Genomic DNA, 17248 nt, shown 5'->3' with positions numbered 1-17248 from the left:
TGCTTAATGTCAGGGAAGGTGATGCCTCCAGAGGTGGTTTTGTTGTACAGGATTCTTTTAGCTGTCCTGCAGAGATCCAAACCAATCACTAGACAGAGCTCCAGGAGTCCAGTCAAAGAGAGAAAAGATGGATTCTATGAGCAAGTGCATCAGGATCATGATGGGAAAACATGCAGGGATGACCAAATCAAACTAGAGGGAACTCATGAAAGTTGGATCAATGGCTGTGGATCCTGCATGGGAACTGGACTAGGCCCTTTTCATGGTGAGACAGTTGTGTAGCTTGATCTGCTTGGGGGGCCCCCTGGCAGTAGGATCAGAACCCATCTCTGGTGCATGAGCAGACTTTGTGAAGCCCACTACCTATGGTGGAACACCTCATGCAGCCTTGAGGCAGGGGGAAGGGCTTGGACTTGCCTCTGCTGAATGTGCCTTCAATGGGAGGCCTGGCCTTCTAGTGGAAGGGAGGAGGGGATGGATTGGGGGGGGGGGTGAAGAGGGGGATCTTTGGTGTGTAAAATGAATGAAAACCATCTGAAATGAAATGATGCCTACATTATATCAGAAAAAACAACAGGTTTTTTATGGTAAAGAACCATAAATAAAAAATCCCATTTGTTTACAATGTTATTTGTATGTAGTGTTTATGTGACTACAACTCCACTCACTCCCACCCCCCTCCACACACAGCAGAGTGGGAGGTGTGCAAAGGAGAATTTTTCCAAAGTGTCAGCAATGGTTATCTATGGGGTTTCTGAGAAATGGTCTATTCTTCCTGCACCTCTTATAGTGTTTTATTTCACAATGGCATGCGTTTTAGTGAGGAGAAAATTAAACTTAAAAATAACCTGGTTATTTACTGATTCTGTCTGTATTACAAAATAAATGGACAGCTTTGCCTCCAAGCTCTCTCTAAACTTAAATGTTCTGGGAGAAGAAAAATAATGAAGAAAATAGCCAGGCACTCAAAATATTATGCCATTATAAGACTCTGTGATGAAGCAATGGCTGAATGTACACACGTTGAGAGAGGAGCGCAGCCAGCCGTTTCCATCTTCCAGGAGACTGGAAATAGCACTGATCACGAGGAAGCTTCTTCTCTCAGAAAGTGAGCTTCATCTAACCGAAGAATGCTCACACAGGAAAGACAGAGGCATGGCAGAGAAAACAATGTATCAAGGAGGCCCGGACTACGGAGGCCACTCAGAGCTGCAGAGGGCAGTGGGCCGGCTGCAGGTCTAAAGTACCGGGCAGAGAAGGCTGGCTTATCCCCAAAGGAGGCTGGATAGCCACACTCTTCTTGGACAAATCCCTAACGCATCCACAAGGTTCGAATCTTTATTCCAGTCATTTACACCTTCCCAAGGAAATGGTTTCAAGGGAACCAAAAGACTATGGCTCTCTCCTAGTTTCATTTCGGAAGTTATCACCGAGCACATTTTGGTAGAGACTGTTGAGGAAAGATTATTTCAAAGATTTCTGAACACTGTTGGGCTACAGACATGTGAGGGCCACAGATTTGCTTGGGTTGGGAACACCCATTGTGGACAAATAGATCAGAAGTCAAGATAAAAATTGGGATCTGTTTATTGGTGAATGTTAACTACAGCTTGTTAGATCTCCAAAAAATAGTCTCAAGTACCCTAGCTTCTAAAATCGGTTTAATTGGTATGAACATTTCTTTAAAGTAATAGGAATTTTACAAAGATAAGGTAACTTTTTTACAAGTTAATTTCCACTAATAATTTATTTCTTTTATGATAAATTGCTATATTGCATTTATTCAGTCCATCACTGTTGCATTTTGGGAGAGTCATACTGTTCCAAGAAAAAAAATCAAAAATAAATTCTACCCAACCAAACATTTATATTGCATATTTAGCTTTGACATCAAGTTATAGAGAATCCCCAAACAGCATTTATCTCACTCAAAATTCTAAGTATATGTGTAATTGTGTATTTGTCTATTTTAGACCTAGGACAAGTGCAATCCTACCAAGACGGGCAGTTGGATGCTTTTAATTTTAAGGACAGAATGAACAAGAAGAAAACCATGGCTGGTCCTCATGTCTTCACCACAGTCAGAATCCTTCTGGGACCATCTTTTGTCCTTCTGCACCAGTTATCTGAGCTAGACTCAAGTAGCTATAGGTCTACCAAGCAATCCAGACAGGCCTGATGTACATAATTACAAGAGTGCTCAATCACTTACAGATAATCAAACGTGATTGTGTGACTCTGTCTCAGATTATTCTACTCATCTCTATCTGGGCTCATTATCCTGTGCCTTGTTCAGGAGCCCATAACCACTGGACTTGACATATCATCCCCATGTTGGTCCTCTTGCTTCCGGTCTTTCCCCTTCTGACCCCTCTATAAACCCCCCAGAAAGATCATGAATACTAACACCAGTCCTCAGCACTTCCCTTGACTCTTCTGGTGACTATGCAGCACAGGGTTTCCATGTACAAAGAAGAAAACGCTTTAGAGGACTACATGTGGTACTTTCACAACCTTTCAAGTGCACTAAATGCAACTGTATTGTTTATTTCCAAATGTTTCACACTATGTTGTATAAGCTTTCCTCAATTTGAAAAGAAAGACAGATGAAATCCTCTGAACAGCTCCCCAGCACTCCTAAGGGAAGATTTAAGTTCAGGCCACAGAGCAGAAGGCATTATCAGTCTCACCAGCCTCCTTCTTATGCACAGCCTACCTTCACTATCTGATGCCCAGCAATGTGGACTGGCCATTTTTTAGTTTCCAAAAACCAAGCTCTTTCTGGGCACCACACATAGGACTCCCCATCTGGATAATCTTAACCACCCTTCAGGCATTAATTGATAAATTACTCTCCCCTAGAAGGCTCCCCTGACCACTGCACCCTCATTATACTCTTGTGGAGAAAGCGTGTCTTTTCCAAGTGTTTATCACGAGTTCCAATTATATAATTATTTTGTGTTTACTTATTTAATGTCATTACCAGTAAGCTATGGACTCCCAGGAATCGGGGAATAATGATTATTTCAGTCACGACTGTGTTCTCAGCATCTAGTGTGAACCTGGCACAATAAATACCTATTCATTTGGCACAATGACTATCTAGCATGCCTTTCTCCAAAAACATTAAATCGCTACTACAAAATGAATTATCAAGCTAGGTCACAATGCAGTGTGAGATTTAAAATGCATGGGTCAAAAATAATACTTTAACAAGTAGCTTTTCAGAACCAGAAACTACTTAGAGCCCACCCAACGTTAACAGTGGTGAGCACTTTGACCAATAAACAGAGGCAGCAGAGTCTATGACTTCCAAATACCTACTGGGTGTTACACATCAAAACTGAGTCTCAGAAACTTAGAAATGTACAGTTTAAAACTCTGTCCACACACCACTGCACCTGACTGTGTAATCAGGAGAGGGAGCGTGCATCTCTGGAGAAAGATGCAATCGAAGTGGGTAAAAGACTTGGGGGGCATGGGTCTGCACTTGGGGGGCATGGGTCTGCACTTGGGGGGCATGGGTCTGCACAGGAAACGATCATTTTCTCTCACGTAGGCACGGACCTCTTGAAGAAAGAAAGGTGCACAGACTGTCACCAGAGGGAAAAGGAGTCTGGACTCCGTCGGTTCTGTTATATAATAGGAAGGGAAAGAGGAGAAAGCCACACCAGCGCAAACGTAATTGACGTTTTGTTACTAAACAGTTCTGTGTTGATTACAGGTGAGCAGGTGACTTGTCTTTTTCCAGCCCGGCACTTGTATTAACTTGAATCCTAATTTTCCCATGAAGCTGAAGTGTGTCTTAATTACTTGCCTTGAAGCTTATGCTCATCTGAAATAAGCTTATTTCTTTTCCATTGTCAGCTCGTCCTGTGCCACCTAATCCACAACCCACAGCCCAGCACTCACCACTTATCATTACGGAGAGCAGAGGCAAGCGAGTAGACTTATGGGCAGGTTCCAAACAGACCCATCCCTTCATTACCATGTGCACTAGCCCACAAAACATTCCCATGCCCTGCGCCCACCATGAGACCAGGAGAACACATTCAGTGGCCGTTCCAAAGGCCATCCTTCAATACTTAAATTTATTTTACCAAAGGTCTGCATTTTTCCAGGTTCTGCATCTGTACGGCTGCTGCCGATGTGGATGGCTGTTAATTCTAAGAATATCCACCATGCAGGCTGCAATGGTCAATGGGCTGTTTCTGGCATCTAAGGATAGAGCACTTCAGATGGTTGATGTGCTCTTGTGAGCATCTCTAATCTTTTTCTTAAAAAAAGGGCTCCAACACTCAACTCTGTCTTTGGCTGGGAGCCCTGGAGAATGGATGGATGAAGCTCATGGACCAATATGGTGGCAGTCAATAGCCAATAAGACCATTTTTGGAGAAGAGGAGTGCCTGAGCACCACTGCCCCACCACCATCTCTCAGGATGCCATGCAACTAACTATTTTGTGGCCCTCTCTCAAGGTAGTGTGAGGCCATTACAGTCCTGGCTTTGGTGGCCTCCAATTTGTCTTTGTCACTTGCTTTATAGATACAGAGTCTACTTGAGTCTAGCTCCCTTCTTTCCAAAGCATTCTTGTCAGCATTCTTGCCACTGTGTTGGTTGTAGAAACACACATACTTCTATAGGAGGGAGGCAGAGGAGTCTAAGAAAACACACAAAAGTTATCTTAATACAGACAAGTATAACGTCAGTAAATGCAAACCCGGATGCAGCAGAGACTTGACCCACAAGCCCAGGAACACTCGTGAGTGGGTAAGGCAGCACGTTAATATGTTAAGGGTATTCCACAGACAGGGATTCAGAAAGAACTGCTGGCAGGAGGAAAGGTTAGCGAGGGTGGGGGCTGGGGGTGTTATAAGACATTGAAAAGAAACTTCCAGGATGCCAGATCATTTGACAAAGAGGACCTGGTACTTTGAAACAAAGTCCTAAACAGTCAGGAAAGAGATGGAGACTGTGGGGAGAGTGGTATGATTATGAACACAGGATTATCAGATTTGCATCATCTCTATGCTTTAAGGAACTAAGGATGTCTACCTGGGAAAACAGAAACCCCTCACACCTTTCCCACTGAGGAAACAGCAGGAAACTGCTTACTCCGATGGCAGAGGAGTGGACAGCTTCAAGCCGTCAGATGGTCTAGAGGTTCTTTATTATTATTTAAAACAATTTTTAAATTTAAATATATTTTGATCATATTCTTCCCTTCCCAAGTCCCTAAAGATACTCTCCCCTCCTTATCCACCCAACTTTAAATTCTTTCTCAAAAAAAAAAAAAAATCCAATGCAACAACAAAATCTCCCAAAATCAAGAAAATAAAATGAACACCCAAAAAGAAAAAAAAAAAAAAAAGAAATACTGTGGAGTCCATTACACGTTGGTCAACTACTCTTGGGCATGAAGTTTACCCTGGAGTTGTTGATACACCCAGTGTCACTTCATTGGAGAAAACTGATTTTCTCTCTTCCAGAAAGTATAAACCTTTACCCTAGTGGCTAGATTTTTCATTCACTCATTTTTCAAAAATATAATAAGAAAAACATCACATCAAAGTTGGACAAGACAAACTAACAAAAGGAAAAGAGCTCAAAAGAAGGCACAAGAATCAGAGACCCACTCGTTTGCACACTTGGGAATATCATAAAGACTAAACTGGAAGCCACACTATATACAAGGAGGACCTGGTGCAAGCCCTGTGCATGAGCTTTGCTCATGTTGACTTAAAAGGCCTTGGTTCCTTGGTGTCCTCCATCCTCTCTGGCTCTTACACTCTTTCTGCCCCCTCTTCCATAAATTCCCTGAGCTCTGAGGGGAGGATTTGATGGTGACATCTCATTTAGGACTGAGTGTTCCAAGGTCTCTTACTTTCTGCATAATGTCTGGCTGTGGCCTCTATATTTGCTCCCATCTGCTGCAGGAGGAAGATTCTCTGATGATGGCTAAGCAAGGAGCTGAATCTATGAGTATAGCGGAATATCATTAGGAGTCATTTTATCACTACATTTTTTTCTGTAGCCTTGCATTATTTGATTTTTACCCCAGGTCCCTGACTACCTAGTCTCAGGTTCTTGGTCACCCAAGCAGTGTTGGGTATGGTTGCATCTCATGGAGTGGGCCTTAAGTCAAATCAGCTATTGGTCAGTTACTCCCACAAGCTTTGTATTGCCATTGCACTAGTATACATATCTTACAGGCACTACTTCATTGTAGATCAAAGGGTTTGTGGCTGGCTTGGTGTTCAGATTTCTCTTTAGTAGCATGCAGAATACTTTACTGTACCCAACATGCTGGAATGTAGTGGGGGAAGGCTCTATTTAGGTACTAGCTCAACATCTCCATGTTCAATGAGTTGTATAGGTGTTGTCTTCAGCAACGGGGCCTGGTCAAGAGGTTCTTCAGATCAGGGGGAACACAGTGCATCGTTGGCCTACATCACTAGTGAGCAGTGATAATGAGAGAAGGTATGTGGAAGCACAAACGATTAGACAGAGGAGGGGTTCTGTCACCAGGGATACTGCCCAAAGCAAAAATAAACATGGATTTGTTCTCACTACCAGCTCCCACCTGCTGGCTTGGAGGTTGAGGAAGGCAGCCTTCAAGAGTGAGCTCCTTCCTAAACAGAGAAGAGGAGAAAAAGGACAAAGGGCACTGTACCCAGCTGAAGCGGGAAGGACAGACATACTAGTGTAGGAGGAGGTATCCTCGTGAGTTTCCGGGAGTAAGCTTTTATTACGAAACACTTCAGAAGCCTTCTTAGGGCCATGCAAGGGTCACAGGAGCAAACAAAGCAACTGAAACAACTCTCCGACTTCCCTGCCATGGTCAGGTGGCCCCTGAGGCCACTCTTCAGAATCCACCAGGGATGCTTACTCATCCTTTCTTGGTTACAATTTAGCCAGAACCAATCCAGACTAGCTAAATGAACAACGATGTAACTTTCAAGAACAAGTGTTGTGTTGTATGTAGTTGTGCATACCTAGAATCTCAACATTGGAGAGGCAGAGAAAGAAGGGTCTTGAATACTGATGCCAGCCAGCCCTGGCTACGTAGTGACTTCTAGTTTGGTCTCAGATCAAACGATGACAAATAAATGAATATCATACAAGCACATACAAACAAGAAAACCTTGTGAAATCTCAGTATAACTGGTAGAAATATACTAACCTCAACATCTTAGCTATAAGATTACACTATATACCAGTGGTTCTCAACTTTCCTAATGCTGTGACCCTTTAATACAGTTCCTGATGTTGTGTTGACCCCAACCATAAATTTATTTTCGTTGTTACTTCATGACTGTAATTTTGCTACAGCTCTGAATGGTAATGTAAACATATGATGCTCCCCATTGTCTTAGACTGTGACCCCTATGAAAGGGTCATTCAACCCCTCAAAAGGGGGTGCTAATGGCAGGTTGAGAACCACTGCTATATGCTCTGTTTTTGTAAGATTTTTTTTTTGTCTTTGCAGGACCTAGCTAAAGAGATACATAAGATCTCTGCATTGTTTCTTACAATAACATGTGAATTTACCATTATCTAAAAGTTAAAAAAACATAATTCAATTCAAACAATGTCCACATATGTACAACATCCTCCATCAGCAATGTCTCTTTTCATTGTCTTTCTCCCACAGTGCTCCTGCCCTCCACAATAATCACATATGTACAACATCCTCCATCAGCAACAACTCTTTTTACCTTCTTTCTCCCACAATGCTCCTGCCCTCTACAATGCTCACAATCAGTGTTTTCGTTCTCATAACTCTTTGTTCTTCTTGTTAACCATATACCAGTAAGCTCTTCAATGACCCATTCTTTAGCTCTTCATAATTTGGTCTTCGTTTGTCATTGACTCAATGACACTTTAGGAAAAAAAAAATAGGGTGGTGATAGGCTTCCCTTGTTTGATTGTTCAGCTTTTCAGTCTTACCTCAGACAGAGCCAGAATATTAGCATTCACACAATACTAATTAGAAGGCCGCCTTATCTTATTTCATATCATCTAACAAGCTCTAACTCGCTCATTTCATAATTAGGCATTTAATTCAAAACAGTTCTCTTTGTGGATTTCTGCTTTCTTTCTCTTGGTCTCTGTACCCACTGATCTCCTTTAGTGTGGACTAAAACCATGCCAGGGAAACTGCAGTCAAGAGCTGGGCATTACGACAGGGCGAGAAGGAAAAAGAAAGCCCCAGCCCAGCTAGCACTCATCCACTTAGCTAAAATACCTGCTATCAGAGAGGTGGGGAAAACAAGAGCCATAAGGCCAGGGAGCCATGGTCCTCTCCCAGAAACCGATGGTGGACGAACATCACTTCTTGGCCACAAGCAAGAGAGAAGGAAAGTCACTATTCATCACGAAATGAACATGCATCAAAGATCTCTCCACTTCTTCTGTACAACTCCACAAATCCTGCCTGGGAAATATAACCTTCCTCCTTTAATGACCTGATGGTGAATTATTTATACTCTGCAATTTATCTTTTTGTCGTCTTTTATTTATGTCTGAATTTACAATTTAACTCTAGCAAGCCTGGGTAGGGTTATAAACTAAACAGAAAGAGTCCACAGCCACGCCAGGGCTGTCGAGCATAGTGGGCAGAGCAGAGTACTGGTGTGGGTGGAAGGCCAAACCCTCTCTGGCATGGCAGTGGGTGACATGCCATGGGTGTCTGTGTTTTGCTGACTTTTCTGGGCTGCGTTCCATGAGGCTGCATCGCCAGTCCTTCCCTGCATCTCCATCTGCAGCCTATGTGCTCCTGACTACCTTTACATACGTGCTTATCACTGCCTGGGCAGGCCTGCTTCCCGGCTGGTCTTGCGCCCCCAACCCCTCCTCCATTGATCTAGTCCCCACACATCTGCCAGAGTGATCTTTCTAAGCTCCAAATCTAAGGTGCAATGCCCTCATCTATGTACTTCAGTAACACTCCATCACCCGACATTGGCTCTCCCAAACTTGTCTCATGCTAGAAAATTAAATAAATAAATAAATAAATAAATAAATAAATAATAAATAAAGCAGGTTCTGCTGTTTCCTGTGTGAGACTCTGCAGAAGCAGACCTCCGATAGAATATAAGTGCAAGCTATCTGACTGGGAAGGAATCCCAGGAAGAACCAGTATAATGGTGGGAAGTGACACAGCCGTCAATTTCCCAGGGTACCAGACAGCCTCTCTGGGTTACTGAGGAGCAGTTTCGTGGTGGAACTCCAGGACACAGGACCGGGCATCCATCATGGTTATCATGGGTATCATGCCCCAGGGTATGAGCCAGCTCAGCTGTGCTGAGGTCCACTGTGAAGGCCATTTACTTCCTACACTACCAAGCCATACAATATAAGAGGGGAAGGGGAAGATATTTACAGAAGCATGGAGTGTCTGATGCCGAATATGAAGCTGACTCTGGCCTCTCCCCCAGCTGTGTCTCTGCACATTCCCAGGGGTCTTTGTGGGATCTGCAAACTAGCACTGGGACAAGTATGTCTTGAGAGACCGATGAAAAGGCAGGTTTGAGATGGGTCAGCTGATCTCACTAAATTTCAAAACCTTTGGTGGACCCTGTCAACTCTCTGGAGGAGCACAATGAATCTGTATGCTTTTCTGAAAGTAAACATGCTGTGGGGTGTTCTGTGTGTCAAATGTGTTGCTCTGATTGGTTAAAATAAATAAAGTGCTGATTGGCCAGTAGCCAGGCAGGAAGGATAGGGTAGGTGGGACAAGGAGGAGGAAAATGCTGGGAAGTAAAGGCTGGGGTGGGAGATACTGCCAGCCGCCGCCATGACAAGAAAGATGTAAAGTACTGGTAAGCCACGAGCCATGTGGCAAAGTATAGACTAACAAAAATGGGTTAATTTAAAATAAAAGAAGTAGATAACAAGAAGCCTGCCACGGCCATACAGTTTGTAAACAATATAAGTCTCTGTGTGCTTACTTGGTTGCTAAGTAATATAAACGTCTGAGCGATTATTTTAAACATGGGTTGTGGGACTGCGGGGGGCTTGGTGGCACCTGGAGAGAAGACCTCCAACTACATAAAAATGTTCTCTCCAAACAGCTGGAATAAAGTATTAGGAGTCTATAAACCATGGGGCCAAATACAGTACCATTCATACAGCAAATGCTCAATAAATGTTTGTCAAAGAAATAGTCTCTAAGATGGCATTATGAGTGCCCCTTACCAGGAAGAAAAAAATGGCTCTAAATAAAACAAAATACAATTTTACCACTAGAACCAGACAAACGTATACTGATCACTGATATATGTAAGGCAGTCAGGAACCCCTGCAGAAGGCCTAGGTTAAAAAGTCCATCGTTCAAACTATTTGGTAACACAAGTATTTTGAATTTTATTTGCAGATATTTACATTCATATAATGAGGCATCTTAGGGGTGAGACCCAAACATAAAACTCAGTTATGTTTTATATACATGTAGCCTGAAGAAAACATTACCCTATATTTTTATTATACCCACAATCTAGACAGCAGCTCATGCCCACCCCATAATATCAGGCATGGAATTTTCCACTTGCAGACTATAGACTTCCTAACCAGGGATACTGAAGCTTACTTTAATCACTTATCACCTTACATGTCATGAAAGACATGCCAATATGCAGCCAGGAATAAAACCCTTTGTAGGAGACAAACACCTAAACACTGGGAAATAAAGGTATGAGCAATTGGAACTCAGGCTGGGGTCCTCACCCACCCTCCATCACCAAGACTCATCAAGATAAAGGTCTTTCTCGATGGCTACAAAGCATCTGGATAGCAACAGTGACTCTGGGCTCTGTCCTGTATGTGCACAATGGCTTCTGAGGCTTTAGAGATGCACAAGGTGTCCCCTTGCAAATGAAACCAAGGCACTTGAAGTCACTAAACACCTCATCCATGGTACTTCCCCACCATTTGGGATGTTAGCCACCAAGCCTTGGCTGCATTCCAGTCTGGATAATTACATGAAGCTCGCAGACTTTACTCTTCAGTGCCAACCAAATAAAGTATTCCTTTGGACTTACAGCCACAACCTTGGTTATGTTGCTGTGGGCTCTTAAAGAGCTGCTCTATACTAGGGATGGCTATATTTGTGAAAAAAATCAATACTTCTGGTGTGACTGTACACTAGGAGGAAGTATATTCCAAAAAATCACTGGCTAAGTTAGCTATTTCAGATTTGTTAATATAAAAGCTATTAGAAAATGACAGTACTGTCTTCTCCATATTCTAAGCTTCTACTTTTCACTTGGAGGAAGACTGGAATATTTGCATTATTACACAGAGAAGAAGAGAAGATGGACTAACCCCACAGAGCATATCCGGAGTGTCTCTCATACATCATGCTCAGCTGCGGGTCCTGAATACCATTTCAGCTGCTACAGTTGGTTATATTATCAAATAACTGTACAAACTTTCCAAAAAACAATAAATTTGATTCTTTCTATGCTATCCTATTTTGAAAACTCTGAATAGTTCATCTTCACCTTAAATATGACCACACACAAATCTTCCAGTCAAATACCAGTTCTATCCACAAGAGTTATAGACCTTTCAACTTCCTATGCATGTATGTGTGCACAGAAGTAAACACATTTCTAAGAAGAGATGGTTGGCTGGCTAGCCTGGAGGGTGGCAACGGCATGTTGCTTATGCATTTACTCGTTTGTTTTCAGTAATAATCCTATTTTGGTGAGTGAGAGTTTACAGGATCTGAGAGCAGGATATGGCAGAAGGAAATTGAAACTAAACATCTTTTATTTAATCATCTCTTCAACACATTGAGAAAAAGCAAACTGACTCCAACTATATTCTATCACAAGGATATAAACAGCAAAAGGAAATGGCATTGAATGTTGTATATGATTTGTTTGTACCTATAAACACATTATCTTGTAAGAGAAAATAGGAGAGGGAAATTAAATTCCAGAATTCCAGCAGATTAACTATGATATCAAATATTTAACTCCTTACTATACAAATGCATTTAGAAATGTCAGGATTTCTTTTCTTAAATAACCTTGAAATTTAGATGACTCTCCAAAGTTCCAAAACAAATACCTATTGTGGACAAACTATACTCAGACAATGGAAAACGTTTTGTGGTTTTATTTGGGTAAACCAGTAAAGTTCACTTGAAATCTGCCAAGCTATTATTGTTTGAAAATCTTCCTAGCTAGAACAAATTAATAGCAGGCTTCTAAATCTAAGTTAGACATGCTGCAAATCAATTTATCCCCCCTACCAATCTGCTAATGTGCATCTTTTCTGGTGAAGATGTCTTTTCAATGGTACTGAACATTGTCACTACACGGTTTCCCCCATCAGTCGACCCTGGCTCCTGTACTGAAGGTATTGTGTTATTATTAAATGCTTACAATCCTCATCAGTGACAGGCAACGGGGAATGCAGAGTCTTTACTAGCCAAAATAACTTCGAAACGTATTATGCGTGCAATACATTTCTGCAGATTAGAAGAAATTCTAGAATTGTGCATAGGTGCTCTAAGTTTGCCACCGTTACTATGTTCATGTTCACTTTTGAGTCTGAGAACAAGCTAGACTACAACAATCTAGGCCTTTAGAAACTTATCTTCTACTGACACGCAGAACCCTAGAATGAATATGACAGTAAATTCAGTGTCACCTTCACTTAAGACCCTAAATCATGTGTGATGTAGGAAACTAATATCTGTACTCTTGTAGAAAGACAAACTGACCAACACAATCTTGAATCTCACCACCATCAAAAATTGACACACTGGGACTGCCAAGATAATGCAGTTGGTAAATTACTTGCTAAACAAGCATAAAGACCTGAATTTGTTGAAAAACAAAAACAAAATCACATCTAATTTTTTTTAAAAGTGGTGTATCCTGGTAACCCTAGCCATGGAGAAGTGGAGACAAGTGCATCCCTGGGCTCCCTGGCCAGCCCGTCTAGCCTAGTCAGCAAGCCTGAGGCCAGCAAGAGACCTGTCTCAGACAATAAAGTGGAGTCTACTTAGGCAGATGGAAGAATATCCAAGTATGCCCTCTAGTCTCTGCATGAGAATGAACCTGTACACAAAGGTACACACACACACGCACTCACACGCACGCACGCGCACGCACGCATGTACACACACAAAAATTCTCACACAGAATAAGAGATTATTAAACATTGTTCAAATCTATAAATAACTAGCAAGGCATTGAGCTTCCAAGTGTTGGGGAAGAGGTGGGTTCATGAGACTAGATGCAGAATAAATTGTATGCAGTGCATCTCAGACCACAGTGTAGCCCTGTGTATCCATACTGATCTCTACTTGCAATTACTATACTTTCTGAGTATCCTGATTTAATCCCAGCTACAAATTCTATGTAAATAAAGGATGAAGGCAGAATGATTCAGAGGAGAAAATCATCAAATATTTCCCAGGGAAGGTATCCTGTGGGTTGTCACCAGGCTGTCACATCCCCTCCTCCTTCCTCAGTAATGCACAGAATTAAATGGTTGAGCTAGACAGCATCACTCTCTGCTTCTCTTTTAGCAGTAAAAGGCTGCCATCTATTCACAGACCTAACTCAAGTTTTTATAACATCCCAAGAGCACCTGACAGTGGCGAAAATGTGCTTACAATGTTTAATGATTCTGAAGGGGAGAATGGGAAGGGTCTAAACCTCTCTCCCACTTTGGTTTTTCTGTTTACACCAAGATTAAGAGGGGCAATCAAAATTAGCTACTTAGTTTCACTCAACAAAACCACATAATTCTTATTACAACCAAAAAATTCAAAATTATTTGAATAACAGTTTTAAAAAGAGGTAGGTCCACCTGTCTGAAATGAAACTTGTAGGTGTGTCTTGTGTGGAGGGCTTCGATGCCTGAGCTACAGGCTGAGTATCAGGATGTGCAGGCAGCTGTCACTGCTTTGTTTTTCATTCACAGTAGGTGGTTGCCTGGCAACAAAATACTATTGTCTGTTTCTGTGATCTATTGGACAATTCTACTGGTGATAATGCTTTTACAGTTTAAAACAGGGCCACCTTTCGGACAAGAAGAGATTAGCAAAAACTGTAAGGCTGACAATAACGCATCTGTATGAATACATTGCATGTACCCTAAAATTTCGTGCATCAATTTATGACTGTGTGCAAATATCAATATATATTTTGCACATATGTTTTGCTATTATACACATTCTTTTCTAGTCCACATACATCTAGATTTCATAGGCCCACAGCCAGCATCTAAATCCATATGGGAAAATCAGCATGAAGTCGAAAAATAAAAACACAGTAAGAATCATCTTCTCAGCAACAGCAATGACTTCAGACTCGCCAGATGTGTCAAACCCTGTTCCTTGAGTATGAAGTCCTCCAGACGGCAAGGCTCTTCTCCCTGCTTATGTAATAATAAGGGGGAAAGCTGTACCATCTCCTTTGATCATCTCGCATATTCAATAAGCTGTTTTACTTAATATGTGCTGCCAGTACATCCAAAGATCATTCAACTAGTGTTGCTGTTTACACATAGGAATCTTTGAAATTTATTCATCTTAAAAATAATTGAATTGTTCTCCATGGAATAGCCTCACATGATTCTCCACTTTATTTGGATATGAGTCCCTGGGGAATTATAGTCATGCTATGTTCTTCCTGCATATTTCACCAGCTTACAAATACAATGACACACGGTGTACTCAATATAAAGTTGTCAACATTAGCCTGCATCGGTTGCTGCCTGCTTCCCATTGACAAGGTTACTAAAGATAAGAATTACAACATTCTTAAGACGTACAGACACAACATCAAAACAGCCTGAAGGAATTCAAGCTCAACAATGCTAGAAGCAATCCGGCTTTGAAATGAAGAGAAATCAACGTCATTTATACGCATTTCTGGGACGGAACTACACAATGTCAGGACAGTCTCTGGATTTTAGACAATGCTCATGCGTCTTCTCTCACGGTATTTCAAAAGCACTTTAATGCTCCCCTCTAGAGGGATGAAATTCATTGCCATTTGCAAATCTGCATATTACAAGAAAGCAGAATAATCAATATCCATTATGTGGGCAGACATTATTACTATAAGTCTCCTATCAAAAGTGCATCGCTGGCAAAACAAAAGCAAAGTGTGTTAATCACTACCTAAGTACTATACAAAATTACTACTTTCCCAGAGAGCGGTCTTCAGCAGAACGCAGCTGCCTCCCAGTACAGCTCACAGGGACTTTACACCTCAACCTACAAATGGCCCACCACTTCCTTCTTCTTGGCTTCTTCGGCATCAGGGTCTCTGCCATCAATTTCCTTTCTCCTTTCTCCATCCTCTTCAGACGCCACAAGCACCCTTCCACGACTTCTTCCAAAGGACCAAACTCTAATCCTCAGCCCAGTTCGCTGTGAATCTCCTCTTATGCACTTGTTTCCTGCATTCTCCTAAAGCTACTTGTAAAAATCGCTGCCACTGTACAAACATAATCTTAGCAAAATTTAAAAATGTGTAAGGTTCTAACAGTGGAAGACTGAGGAACAGGGAGTAAGGCGAACGGTGTAAACTACGAGAAGGAGGGTGGCTCCGTTACACACACTGGAATGAGCTATACCTTAGAACTGGGCTTCCCCACCTGTCGACCCCACTTCCCCCATGTGCTCGCTGCAGGATGACAACCACAACACTCCAGAACCACCCCCCTCCAAGGAGGCGGGGTTACGCCATCAGCCAATCAGAGCCCGAGATCCCGGGTGTCCAACCTATGGGGTGGCCGTGGCCGTGCAGGGGGAGGACATGGGGTGGTCCGGGAGGGGCCGCGTCCGTGGGAGGAGTGCACGTGTCCAGAGAGGCTGGGAACCCGCGGGCGCCCAGCTGCCGAGGCTCCGGCCCGGTGTCCGGGTCCAGCTGCCCAGTGCCGTCTGGGACTGGGCAAAGGCAGGCGATCGTGCGCCGCCAAGGAAGACCTGTCCATGTGTCCAGTTCCCGGCGAGAGGGGCAGACACAAATAACAACAATAGTACCTCGCGCAGACCGGGCGGGGTGGAAAGTTTCTGGCCCGCGCCAGAGTGCAGACCGCCAAGGCAGGGAGATGCTATACAAGACAGGAGGGGGGACACTGTGGGAAGAAGGGGACAACCGGAGGGCTGCACGGTCAGGACGGGGTCCCGGGTGCGGTCCCGGGGGAGGCAAGCGGCGGGGTGCGCTGTCCAAGGTGCAAGGGAGGCGGTTGGTGCGTGGAGGGCGCGGAGCCCGAGCGGACACTAGCCGGCCAGCGGCAGAAAAAAAAAAAAAAAAAAAAAAGAGCGGAGAACAGCTGTGTGGGGCGCCGGGCACCCCCAGCTCGTAAAAGTGCGGGTAGCCCGGGGAGCGGCGGGGAAGGGCGCAGGGGGGCTCCCCCACACCGCTGCCTCCCAGCCTCACCTCCAGCTCCGCTCCCCTCCCCCTTCGCCCACTCCTCTCCGTGCCTGGTCCCCGGGCCGCGGCGGGGGCGGGACCGGGAAACCCCACCACCACCACCTCCTGGACCGCGAGTACCGACCACCCCGGGGATGCTGCGGGCCGCGGGAGCCGCTTACCTGGGGCTACGGTGCGGGGGATTCAAGGCAAGCGAGCGCGGGGCGCGGCGCGGCTCCTCCTCGCCTCGGCGTCTCCTCCCGATCGCGCTTCTGCCGGACTCCGTCCGGGGCGCACAGCAGCCAGACGGGGCCAGACTGCAGCCGCGGCTCGCGCCTCCGCCGCCGCCGCTGCCGCCGCCGCTGCCGCAGACAGAGGACGCCCCGTGGCGGCTGGAAGCCTGTGTGAGTAGCAGCGCCGGGGAGAGTGGGATCTGCTCAGGGGCGCTGGAGACTCCGCGGCTCGGGGCGCGCGGGCGTGCGCACGCGCGCCTGCCAGGGTGAGTGAGTGTGCGCGCGCGCGCCCAGGGGTGGGAGGTGGAAGGGGGGGGGGAGACGCGAGGGGGGGGGGGGGAGCGAAGCCGAGAAAGAGATGCTCGTAGGGACCGAGGCAAAATTCGTCGCCCCCGGAAATCCGTAAAGCGGAGGAAGGATGGGCCGCCTGTCTGGCCCAGAGGAGCCGCTGCCGGCCCCGCGGAGGAGCCTGTCGAGAAGGCGGCGTGGCGCGCTCGAGCCCGGGATCCCGGTCGGCCTGGGGCCCGCGGAGCGCTTGGCCACTGAGGCTGCTGCACAAGTCGCTCCCGCGGCACCCGATCGCGCTGTCCCCTCGAGGGAGGGGCCGAGGGGGACTAGCTGGTGC

The 17248-nt window shown here is 44.6% G+C and overlaps 1 protein-coding gene across 3 annotated transcripts in view; it reads right to left on the bottom strand.

Annotated features, from left to right (window-relative positions):
• The window catches only part of Enox1 (ecto-NOX disulfide-thiol exchanger 1), a 560595-nt gene extending 543716 nt beyond the window's left edge, over positions 1 to 16879 (bottom strand). For all 3 annotated transcript variants that reach the window (XM_036199546.1, XM_036199549.1, XM_036199548.1), the window contains exon 1: positions 16573 to 16879. The gene's annotated coding sequence lies outside the window, so the exon portion shown is untranslated. The remainder of the gene's footprint in view (positions 1 to 16572) is intronic.
• Between the last annotated feature and the right edge of the window lie 369 nt (positions 16880 to 17248).

This window comes from Onychomys torridus, chromosome 9 (assembly GCF_903995425.1).
Source record: "Onychomys torridus chromosome 9, mOncTor1.1, whole genome shotgun sequence".
Lineage (NCBI taxonomy): Eukaryota > Metazoa > Chordata > Mammalia > Rodentia > Cricetidae > Onychomys > Onychomys torridus.
Note: the sequence above shows the minus strand (reverse complement) of the source record. Positions and strands in the feature narration are given on the sequence as shown.